Here is a 10,771-nt window from a genome sequence, read left to right on the forward strand (position 1 = left end):
ATATGTTGACGCTTGAGAGGTTAACGACAAACTGCCAGCATAGAGCGGCGAGCCCGAGGCGGCGATGGGGGATGATCCTCGTCTCTTTTGGGGCAGCCGCGTTGTGCGCCGACTGGAGCACTTCAGAAACCAAGAATTTGAGCACGCCTACGACAGAAAACCGGGTGCCTGCTCCCAGAGTTTCAACAAAATTGGCCTTCAGTAAGATGCGATAAATACGACCTCACTGTTCTGATGGCCCGGGTCGTCCTCTTTCACTTGGTAGTGTCAGCCATTCCACGACTTCATATGTTGACGCTTGAGAGGTTAACGACAAACTGCCAGCATAGAACGGCGAGCCCGAGGCGGCGATGGGGGATGATCCTCGTCTCTTTTGGGCAGCCGCGTTGTGCGCCGACTGGAGCACTTCAGAAACCAAGAATTTGAGCACGCCTACGACAGAAAACCGGGTGCCTGCTCCCAGAGTTTCAACAAAATTGGCCTTCAGTAAGATGCGATAAATACGACCTCACTGTTGTGATGGCCCGGGTCGTCCTCTTTCACTTAGTAGAGTCAGCCATTCCACGACTTCATATGTTGATGCTTGAGAGGTCTATGCATTTGACAATAACGAACAGCGGAAGGCGTACATCGTCCTTTTCTCTTGTGGCGTTACCCGCGCGATCCACCTCGGATTGGCGACCGGGATGTCCACTCAACACTTCCTCGGCGCATTTAGGCGTTTTGCGTCCCGACGCGGGGTCCAGTCACTGATCATGTCAGACAATGCTCGCACCTTCCATCAGACGACACGGATTCTCACCACCGTGTCCTCAGAAGTGCAAGACTTTGTCGCAAGGAATCGCATCAAATGGAGGTTTATTGTCGAAAGAGCACCCTGGTGGGGCGGATGGTGGGAGAGGGTGGCCAGATGCGTGAAGGACTCCCTCAGGGGTTGCTTAGGAAGGCGCCATTTGACCTATGAAGATCTTACAACGGCCTTATGCGAAGTAGAATGCATAGTGAATTGCCGGCCGCTGACGTATGTGGATTCCGATCCCGCCGCCCTGCACCCTTTGACTCCTGCAGACTTCCTCGTAGGGAAGCGCTTGACTGCCACCCCAACACCGGGCGAAGTTGCACAGCCGTTGGACGCAGGGAGACTCAAGCACTACCTGAAAGCACAGGATAGTCTTCGCCAGCAGTTCTGGAGCAGGTGGCGCAAGGAATACCTCTTCCAGCTGAGATCCGCGCATATGGCGAAACGGGACCCGGAGAGTCAACTGAGGGTCGGAGATGTGGTCGTTATCCACGAAAAAGGACCGCCGCTACTGTGGAAGCTCGGCCGCGTAACTCAGACCATTCCCGGACGCGACGGTGTTGTTCGTGCCTGTGCGGTCATGCTGGCCAACAAGACCATTCTTCACCGTCCCGTGCAGTTGCTGCACCGCTTGGAAGGGGATATCGCACCACCCGGGAGGATGTGGAAGAAAGAGGAGGAGGAGAGGGCTTTTAGGCTCAGTGGTGGACGAAGACGAGGAGCGAGAGGAATAAAAGTTCAGTTTGTAGAAGGCATCAGATCTGTCGGTGACGAATTCTTGGGTCCGATTCGAAACAATGATCACAGTTCCCCAACAAGTTTTAATTCCTGAGGGTGTATACTGTAGAGGTGGGCTAGATCTACAACAGTTAATACAAGGTATTATATACTATGAATACCTTTAAAAATATCATGTGACACATATGCTTTTACTTTTTGGAGGTGCTGCGGTGATCGAAGTTTGTGGGCACTGCTCAGGTTTTGCACCCATTTCTTGAGTATGTCGAGGCAGCTGTGAAGGAGAGAACACTGGTTAGGATGCAACTAGTTAAAAATAAATATGATGTTTAGCAAAAGCATTGCATAAATGTTTAAAACATCAGTTTAAAACGGGGTTTACAATCCCGATATCTTTTAGAAATTGCAACGTTTAAACGCCGTTTTAAAAAGAATTATAGCTTCATCACCAAGACAATGCTGGGTGAAGGGGCCTAAGGTGCATATAAAACTCTCTGAAGTGATGTGATCCATGATGTGAACATGTAGAGAGAATGTGCAAAATTGAGAGAGGCTCACCACAGTGCGTGCACTGAGGTGATTCCTCCCCATAAAGTAGGAACCCGTGGATGAGGAACACATGATACTTATCTGCAAGCTCGATCGCATCACACTGCACAGACGATCCTCTGGGTAGCCCCCGTGAGGAAACCTGTATTGAGAGACCACTTTTGCCTTAAACACAGCTACAAATTATTATTAACATTATTAATTATCAATAAAAATTATTATTATCGCAACAAGCTTACAACATAGCTCAGACACAAAGGTGGTATCCATAAGTCACACCACAGCACCGTTACGTAGGATTCTTTGTCACAAATCAAACCAAGGCACAAAACAATACCAATACATGAAAAAGATCGACTCTCTTGGTCTCATTACGTCGTAATACTGAACTTGTGCGCGAAAGTGATTCAAAGAAATGACTGTGCACTTGCTTCCGTAGAGAACACCGTGTACCGTGCTAGCAATGCATGCAGAAAAGCGCTCCAGTGCTCGCACATATTGATGACGACACTATCAGTGTAGTGTAACATGTTCTCTCCAGCAAATTATGCACTCAAACTGTATTTGCCGGGTAAAATGGAAGTGTGTTCGATTGAACCTCGGAAGAGCGATCAAACAACTTGCACCCAGTGCTGGTTCTGGGGAAAAAACACTTGGTAATTGTCAAATAAATGTACAAAATGGACGCCTATTTATTCCTTGATAAAGAATGACTCACCTGTAGAAATTTTGGCCCTGTATCCTTGCCGGTACGGTTGGTACGAGCGTAATTGCAAGAAGTTGCCATGATCGCTGCAGCGACTGTTTTGGGTACATTAAGATGGCGGCCGGTTGCCGCACGCTCGCGCTCCCTATCCGCGATCCAGCGTTTTACAATCGAGATCAGTGGCACGGACGTGTCGGTTTACTGTGTGTATTCATCTTTGGACTATTGTTGTCTTCGGAAATACGTGCCTACATTTGTTACGATGGATAACGATTTATTGATTTCGCTCGCAAGGCATACAAACGCCACTTCAACACGCCATAGGCGGTAAGCATCTTCATGTGTGTTAGTCGAAAGCGAAGGGATGGCGGTGTTGCATGTAATCTCATAGATAAAATATGATTCACGTTTCATATGACAACGTTTACCTTGCGATTCCGGTAGCACTACTGAATTCTGCACGTGTTGCGAAGGTTCATACGTACTCAACGTAATTACACGGGTTGCCTCGCTTCCTACGCTGGGCGTTATTCCCTCCATCGGCTTGTTTCCCCGTTTGTTTCCCACGTGGCTACACAGGGTTGGCAACAAATGGAGCAGCTCCGCAGTAGCTAAGGGGTAGAAATTCGTCCACTAACACTGTCCATGACCAATGGATGGCTGCGCCCGGGAGGTCACGCTCGGGGCTAGGAGAATACCATTGACGGCGCGACAATTACGTTCTCTAGCGTCTTCCTATATTAACTCTATGGTTTTAAAACTGAATCGTCGTTGTCGTCACCGCTGCGTGCCGCATAGCGTCGGGAGTGGCGAACACTTTCCTTCTTAAAGCTTATGTGACACCGGCAAATTTGGATAACAGCCAGTGATTATATGGAGCCGTGGTCGATCTTCAACTCAGTTCTTATAGCGATATTCGCAGTAACATTTCAAAATTTCGAAGTTCGTAAAAGACGAGTCAACAGTAGAAATACAAAAACAGTACAAAACAGTACATAGAAACAGTACAACAGGATATAGGGAGTGGTAGGCTAAAAGATAAGGAAGATGGCTCACTAATTTTGTGACTCATCTAATCAGTCAACAATACAAAAACAAAAAACAGTACAAATGTTTCGGTCTCTCTCCTGTCTCAATTGCTTCAAGACATTTATCTCCTCGAAAGAATGGAGAAACTCTGAATTAATCTCCATTTCTTAAAACGATCGACCATAACCAGGCCGCCGAACATTTCGCATCTAATGGGACTCCGTAAAAGAAAACTCTGGTCATAATACGCAAATATGCATTTCGTTCGGTTCATACCAGCTCGCAATGACCCATATAACTGAACTTTCAAAGATGAGTAGCCAGCGCGCCTCTTTCCATCATGCGTACGTCAAATGGCTACGTAGCCTTTTGCCGTCCAATCGCGGGGCCGAGCTTCGAACATGACGTTTCAAATTACCAGCCAATAAACGCGCTTCATTATCAGCTGTGAGCATAGGGCTCTCATAATAACTAGAAACAGCCAGCAGAGAGGGGTATCTCAACATGTGGACCGCCGTGATCGATACGGTAGGCCTAGCGTGTTACGAACGGTGGCTCCTACGAGTTCTCTGCGCTGCTCTTTCATGTCGCAGCGCAGGGTTTAAACTGTGCGATACTCGTTCCCTAAACAATTCAAACGCACAGGTGATGACAGACAAAACAAATACACTTCGCACAGGGCGTGGCACACGGAGCCCAGCGGAAGTGACTTGCATTGGATTGGATATCATTGCACCGAACGCACCCTGTCTTCACACTTGGAAATGCTGTGGCAAATCCGACTGAATCCAGAATCTCTATCAATGCGCCTCCCGGACTTGGACATTGGGAGAGGGTCTCGGCCCTGTACAAATACCTTTGCTCTTCCCCATTACTCTCTCTCTCCTAGCTTTTCTTCTAGCCTCTCTCCTTATGATTTCTATGGCTGTAAGGCGGAGCGCTTCGTTTGTTTTCTATGGAACTTGAGTCTGCGCTCCGCGGTTCTGAAATTGAGCGTCATGATATCTCCAACATTTTCGCCTGGAGCAAACGCCAGCAGATGGACTGCTGTCGTTGGACGCGGTTCGAACCCGGGTTCCCAGGAGGAACCCGTGTGTGACATGGCGACATGGTCCTGGGTGACATGGCGAGCACGCTAACCACTGTACCAGGCGAGCTGGAGACGCGATGCCGCGTGACTCAAACCAAAGTACGACAGCGCCCTCGTCGGAACCATTCGAACATGACGAAGACGGCCCATCGCGCTCCTACCTTAGATTCCGTAACTGTAGTGACGGATCCATGCGCGCTCGCGGCGTGCTGCGTGCTACTGCGCGGAAAACGTAGTGCGCGTGTGATACCTAAATTAAATGCATTTCTTTTTCAGTTTGAGATTGTAACTGTTTTGGTATTGAATAGAAGAGGACTCGCATTCATCTAGTCCATTCCCCAGGGGGAATAAAATCATACGTGGAACCCTTGACCGTAATTGGTGAGGAAAGTGCGACATCAAAATAATGGGAAGTTAGAGCGCAGGGCGGAGCTAAAATGCGAAAGAGTGCAGCGAATATTTCATTCGCATGCAAGCTCCTTTTTGTTTTGAGCGCTAGTAACTTTCCCTGCTTAAGTTGCAATAATATAACGCAGAGAGATGCGCACCTTTTATACCTGTTTACGGCTCCTTTAATGTCTCGAAAGGCCTTTGTAAGCGACTCTCTGCACGATGCCCATTATCTCCCTTGCGGGCCCTTTATCAGGAGTCACCCGACGACGATCCTCTTTTCAGCCGAGAGTGTCCGCTGCTGGCATAACAGCTCAGGGTTGCTCACCCAAAATGAAGCATTTGCGCCTGCCTCCTCAATGACGAGCGGAAAGGTGCCCCGGCATTTTCGACCTTCAAGTTGAGTTCTAAAAGTCCTAAATCTAAAGTCTAAAATAGACTCTTGCATGACCCGGGTTTTTTACATCTGCCTAGCTAAGGGGTTGCTATGCCCTAGCATGCAGAGTCGTGTTGTTTTCCTCCTGTGCAAAGATAAGTCTCGAAAACTGGACCCAGGTTCTTATCGCCCGATTACTTTACAGACGAGCGATTATAAGACACTAGCTACAACTCTTCTGTTGCGCGTTTCACCTCTGTTGGAGAAGGTGTTATGGGTTCGCCATTGCTTGTATAAGGTACGTGGAAAAGTTGTATAGGGGGCACTAGAAGCGTTGTCACTGTCGCTGGCGGCCTGTCGCTGCACTTTAATCCAACTTGTGGTGTCCGTCAAGGATGCCCTCTCTGTCCTCTTTTGTACGCCATCGTCATCAACACTCTATTCGAGAGACTGTGTTGGATTCCTGTTACTCTGACACTGCCCAATGGATGCCTCCACCTCTTCTTTTTCTGTACGTGGATGACATCTCTGTGATACCTTCTGGCGAGTGTTCCCTAGAGCCTGTTTAGAAGGCGTTTGAAGATTACGGAGCTGTTTCCGGCCAGACTGAAAAGATCAAAAAGTGTAGCACTGTTTTTGAACCTGCAGCGCTCCTGCGGGGCTCCTTTACGTGTTCCAGAGAGACCAGATGTCAAGACTCTTGACGTGACTTTTAATTGCACTGGCATATCTAGAGTAAATTGACCACATGTTTTTAGAGCTGTCCTGCAGAATCTTGAAAGGACCGATCCCACGATCATTTCGAATTCGTTCCCCTGTATTAGTAAGATAGTAATTAGTAAGATAATAATCAAGCAAGATAATTCACTCTGTGAAATACGAAGTTTAAAATGGTTCAAATAGAAAATATATTGTATATTAACCACGGGATGGAACGGTAGGTGTTACGGCCCGCCTTCGATGTGAACTGGGAGTGACACCATGCACAGAACGTGGTGAGGACTCGTGGACGGGCTTTTGGGAGCAAACTGCAAAATTTGCAAACAAGCTTGCAAACTTCACCATGAAATGTGTTTTAATTTCACCTAGATTGTATCTAACCTTTGACACAGGATTCTAAGACAAACAACAACAACTTTATTTCGGGATGACCGATGGGGAGTTTCATCGCCAGGCGGCGACACTCTTCCCCGTTGCTGGAGGTGAGGCGGGGAATGAAATAATGAGTCCCATCTCAATAAGGAACGAAATCTTGTGGCGTCCAGAAAGGTGAAGAGCACCTTGAGGGCAGAGCGTTGGTGAGCTGAATGCGGCCAGGGGTCAAGCAATTTTGTGAGAGATGGGGGTGGGAGTATAGCTCGTTGAGGGATGCGGAGAGTGGGGATCGGGAAAATTGGTAATGTGGAGAAAGGAGAAGAATGTGCTCGAGATCTTCAACAGCACCGCAGTGGCTGCAGGGGGGAGAGGCGACTTGTCTCAAGCGGTAGTGCCACTGTGCTGTGAAAGCCACGTCGAGGCGCATTCGATGCGGCATCTCGCCGAGAGATATGTGCTGGCATGCGGAAAGCGAGCGCTGGGTCACCTCTGCTCAGCATGGCGGGGGGTAGAATGTCAGCGGTGCGTTGGCGGGTAGCCAGAGGAGTCACGAGGCGTCGAAGTATGAATCGCCGATCTTCTCTCAACAGCGTAATACGCGTCCGTCCCCGAGACGAGAGAGCTGCTTCGGCGGCGCTGTCAGCTTGTTCATTGCCTTCGACACCGCAAGGGGATGGAACCCATTGGAAAACGACACTGTGCCCTGCATCGTAGACAAGTTTGTAAGACGTTAGCACATCCATAACCACTGGTGCGGAAGAGCCTCGTATGCCAGAACTTTCAGTTGCTTGCAGCGCAGAGGTTGAGTCAGTAAAGACCACCCAATTCCGTGGGGTGAAGGGAACGATGTACTGCAGAAAGAAAAGTATGGCGTAGAGTTCCGCAGCTATGAATGAGGTATAATGCCAAAGGCGACGTCCTTCAACTACGTCGTAGGGCCCGTAGAAAACTCGAGTTCTCCAAGGGCATGTCCAGCAAGAGTTTTCTACAGGCCCTACGACGGTTCCTCTCATGGAGAGAGGACTATGCCGCATTGTGCATTCTTGGTTCGAGTATCGCGAGACATGGTCGCAAATAAATGATGCTACGATGGAATGCTTGAGTAACTGCCTTTAAGCGAAGCTCCACGACGAAAGATTGGACATAAATCCTAAGACAACTATAATATAGCCGTTGACTGTCAGCATGGTTACCGGAGCACGTTTTTCTCTCTGAACTTCTTCGTCAGAACATACATGACATACATCGGGGACATTTTACGAGCTGCTGAGTACCGAACGATCCATAGACACTGTGTCTGTCGCATAATCTCTTCCTCCGTTTCTGATGCTTGCCTTTCGCCGTATTTCGTATGATTTCGACGCGCAGATATATACCACGTCGTTGCTGTCCAAATCAAAACCATCCACCCACATGGTCCCGCGGCGTCTGTCATCCTCGTCGTTCACAGTTGGCTCAGAGAATTGGATAGCTATGACGTAAGCCCATTTCAAAGGCAATTATCCAACAGTCACGTCCTGCTATTTTTGTCAGATAACTCCTCCCCAGTTGTACTGAATACAGTTAGAGGTCGATGTGTGTACTCGATAGTGAAGGATCATGAGAAAGTTGTCCTGCAGAGTGCTCGCTATTCACGGAAATCATCATGGTCCCTTTAAGTTCGTTAATTTGCCCATCACTTTCCCGCTTACCTGGTAGTGGCCTGGTACTACAGTGACTTGTGGTTCCTATAGGAGTCGTGGCCACGCCGACATCACTGATTCAAACTGCCACCGCAAGGCACGAGTTCCTAGATGGTGGTGGTAAAAGGGCTCGGCGTTGTCGGCCTCACATGGTCGCGTTCCTGGGCATGATCCTAGCCAGAATATTTCACAGGATTGTGTCACCGGCACCAGTTAACTCAGGCGTCGCCGTCATCGCGTTCCGCTATACATTTTTATTATGAACGCATCCGTCACACCAGCGAAGTTGAATGACTGGCGTTGATGATAGCAGTCGCCGGACCCGAATTTCGCGTTAGCGGTGATCACCGCGGTAACAATACACAGACTTTACCGTGTTTTATATGCTCTTCCCGTCCCTCCCCGTCAAGCCGTCCCTGTGTGGTAGGAGTCATCTTAACACAAGTCCCAAAAAGATGACAAAGAGATACCACGTAACTCCACTAAGTATATGTAACCTAGAACAAAGCAAACTTCTAGCAGGTCCTTGCTGTGCGAGGTCAGAATTTGGCGTCACCACGTCAGGGCACACATACGTAATAGAACCCTTACTCCGCCACGCTGAGGGTGAGTGGCATATCATGTTCTAGCCAGCCCGTAGGACTGTACTGCACTCCGCAGCGACACCTCCGTGTTTGGATTGTTCGCTTGGTATGCCCAGTACGAAAAGCAAACTATCCTAGAGAGTGTTGTTATCTAGCTTGTGGGACTGTAACGTAAAGTTAGTGTCTGTCGAAAGGGGACTACCTCCATACGTAGGTCTGCTGCTTGATGATAATACATGCTCTACTGTTTGATGACAATACACGAAGGAGCCCCCATAGGTAATTCTCCTGCTTGATGAGAATACAACGGTATATGAATACGACGAGGTGGCAAGACGTGCACTGCTCTTCGCTTTAGGGCGAGAGCAGTACTGTTTTTGAAATGTGATGTGAGCAAGCTTTCATTTGTCCCATCCTACAGTTGGCAATACGAAGGCATGCACTGTCGCTGCTCTGTTAGGCCTGGTGGAACTATTTCCTTTAAATTTTTTCACGTTCGTTCCTTGTAACTGCAACTGTTTTGTTGAATAACTGGGTGCGAAGCCGTGCCTCCCGTTTGAGACAACGGGTCTATGATAAAATGTGCGACAACAAATGCGTGTTGGTGTTCAAAGTGCGAGCACCTCAGCGTTACTTTGGAAAAGATGTATTGGATGAATTTAAACTCGCCGCGCCTGGTAAAGTTCGTGGTGGGCAGAATAAAAGGTACGGTTATTATGAGGTGGTAATGAATGATTTGGAAGCAGTGAGGTTGCTTTAGGAAGAGGGATCGGTTGTGATTGGAGAGAGGTGACGTTGATGTGTTTGATTTGGGAGTAAAGACGAAGAGGGTCACGGTGTTCAGGTACCCGATTGATTATCCTCACACAGACTTAGAGAAGGAACTGAGGCGATACAGAGTTGTAATGGGTACGGGATTCCTTCTCATGGAGCTTAGAGGGGAACTACCCAGCTTTTTGACGGTGAGAGGGACACGCATTGAATGTCTGTAACACGGGGTTCCGCGAAGGTGTGCTGAGTATGATTGTAAGACCCTTAGATGACGGTGGTATCTCTCCCTCTATGAAGGAGAATGTGGGAAGCGTAAGGCAGAAAAGGGAGAGGAAACGGAACGTCCCAGCCGACGTTAGAGTTTCGGTGTGGGGAGGAGCTTCTGATCCTGCTCACACTCCGTGGATTTCCGACGAGAATGTTCCTTGTTTTGGAAACACGGACATGGAGGGGAACAACGGTGTCGCTGAGGATGTGAAAAATTCGGCGGATGCGCATGGTGGCGATAAAAATTCGGTAGAAATGCGGGAGAATATTGCGGGAAAAGCAGATAAGGAAATGAGCGGGCACTTGAGGAAGAAAGTGCAGTCTTTCATCAGGTTCATCATGAGAACAAGCAGGATGCTGAAGATGACGAAAGCCAGGTTAGAGGAGGAACCGGAGGCAGTATTTGGAAGGGTGTAGTAGGGTGGACATCAAGAAAGTTTGAGGTGCTCAAAAGTCTCTCTAGTGATGAATATGTCGAATGAATATGTCGGTAGTTCCGGTCGGTCGTTCCGGTAGTCGGTCGTTAGTTCTAAAAATAATAGAAATAAACCGGCACAGAATTTCATAAAAATGTAATTCTGTGTCGCTTTATTTTCCCACCCATCATGTAAAGCCCTCGAGCATATGAGGTAAGTAATTAAATAAATAGATAAAATAAATAAAAAAGTGAAGAGCGTGTGAGTGACAGTAGTAAC

The sequence above is a fragment of the Ornithodoros turicata genome, unplaced genomic scaffold, assembly GCF_037126465.1.
Source record: "Ornithodoros turicata isolate Travis unplaced genomic scaffold, ASM3712646v1 Chromosome106, whole genome shotgun sequence".
NCBI classification, from domain to species: domain Eukaryota; kingdom Metazoa; phylum Arthropoda; class Arachnida; order Ixodida; family Argasidae; genus Ornithodoros; species Ornithodoros turicata.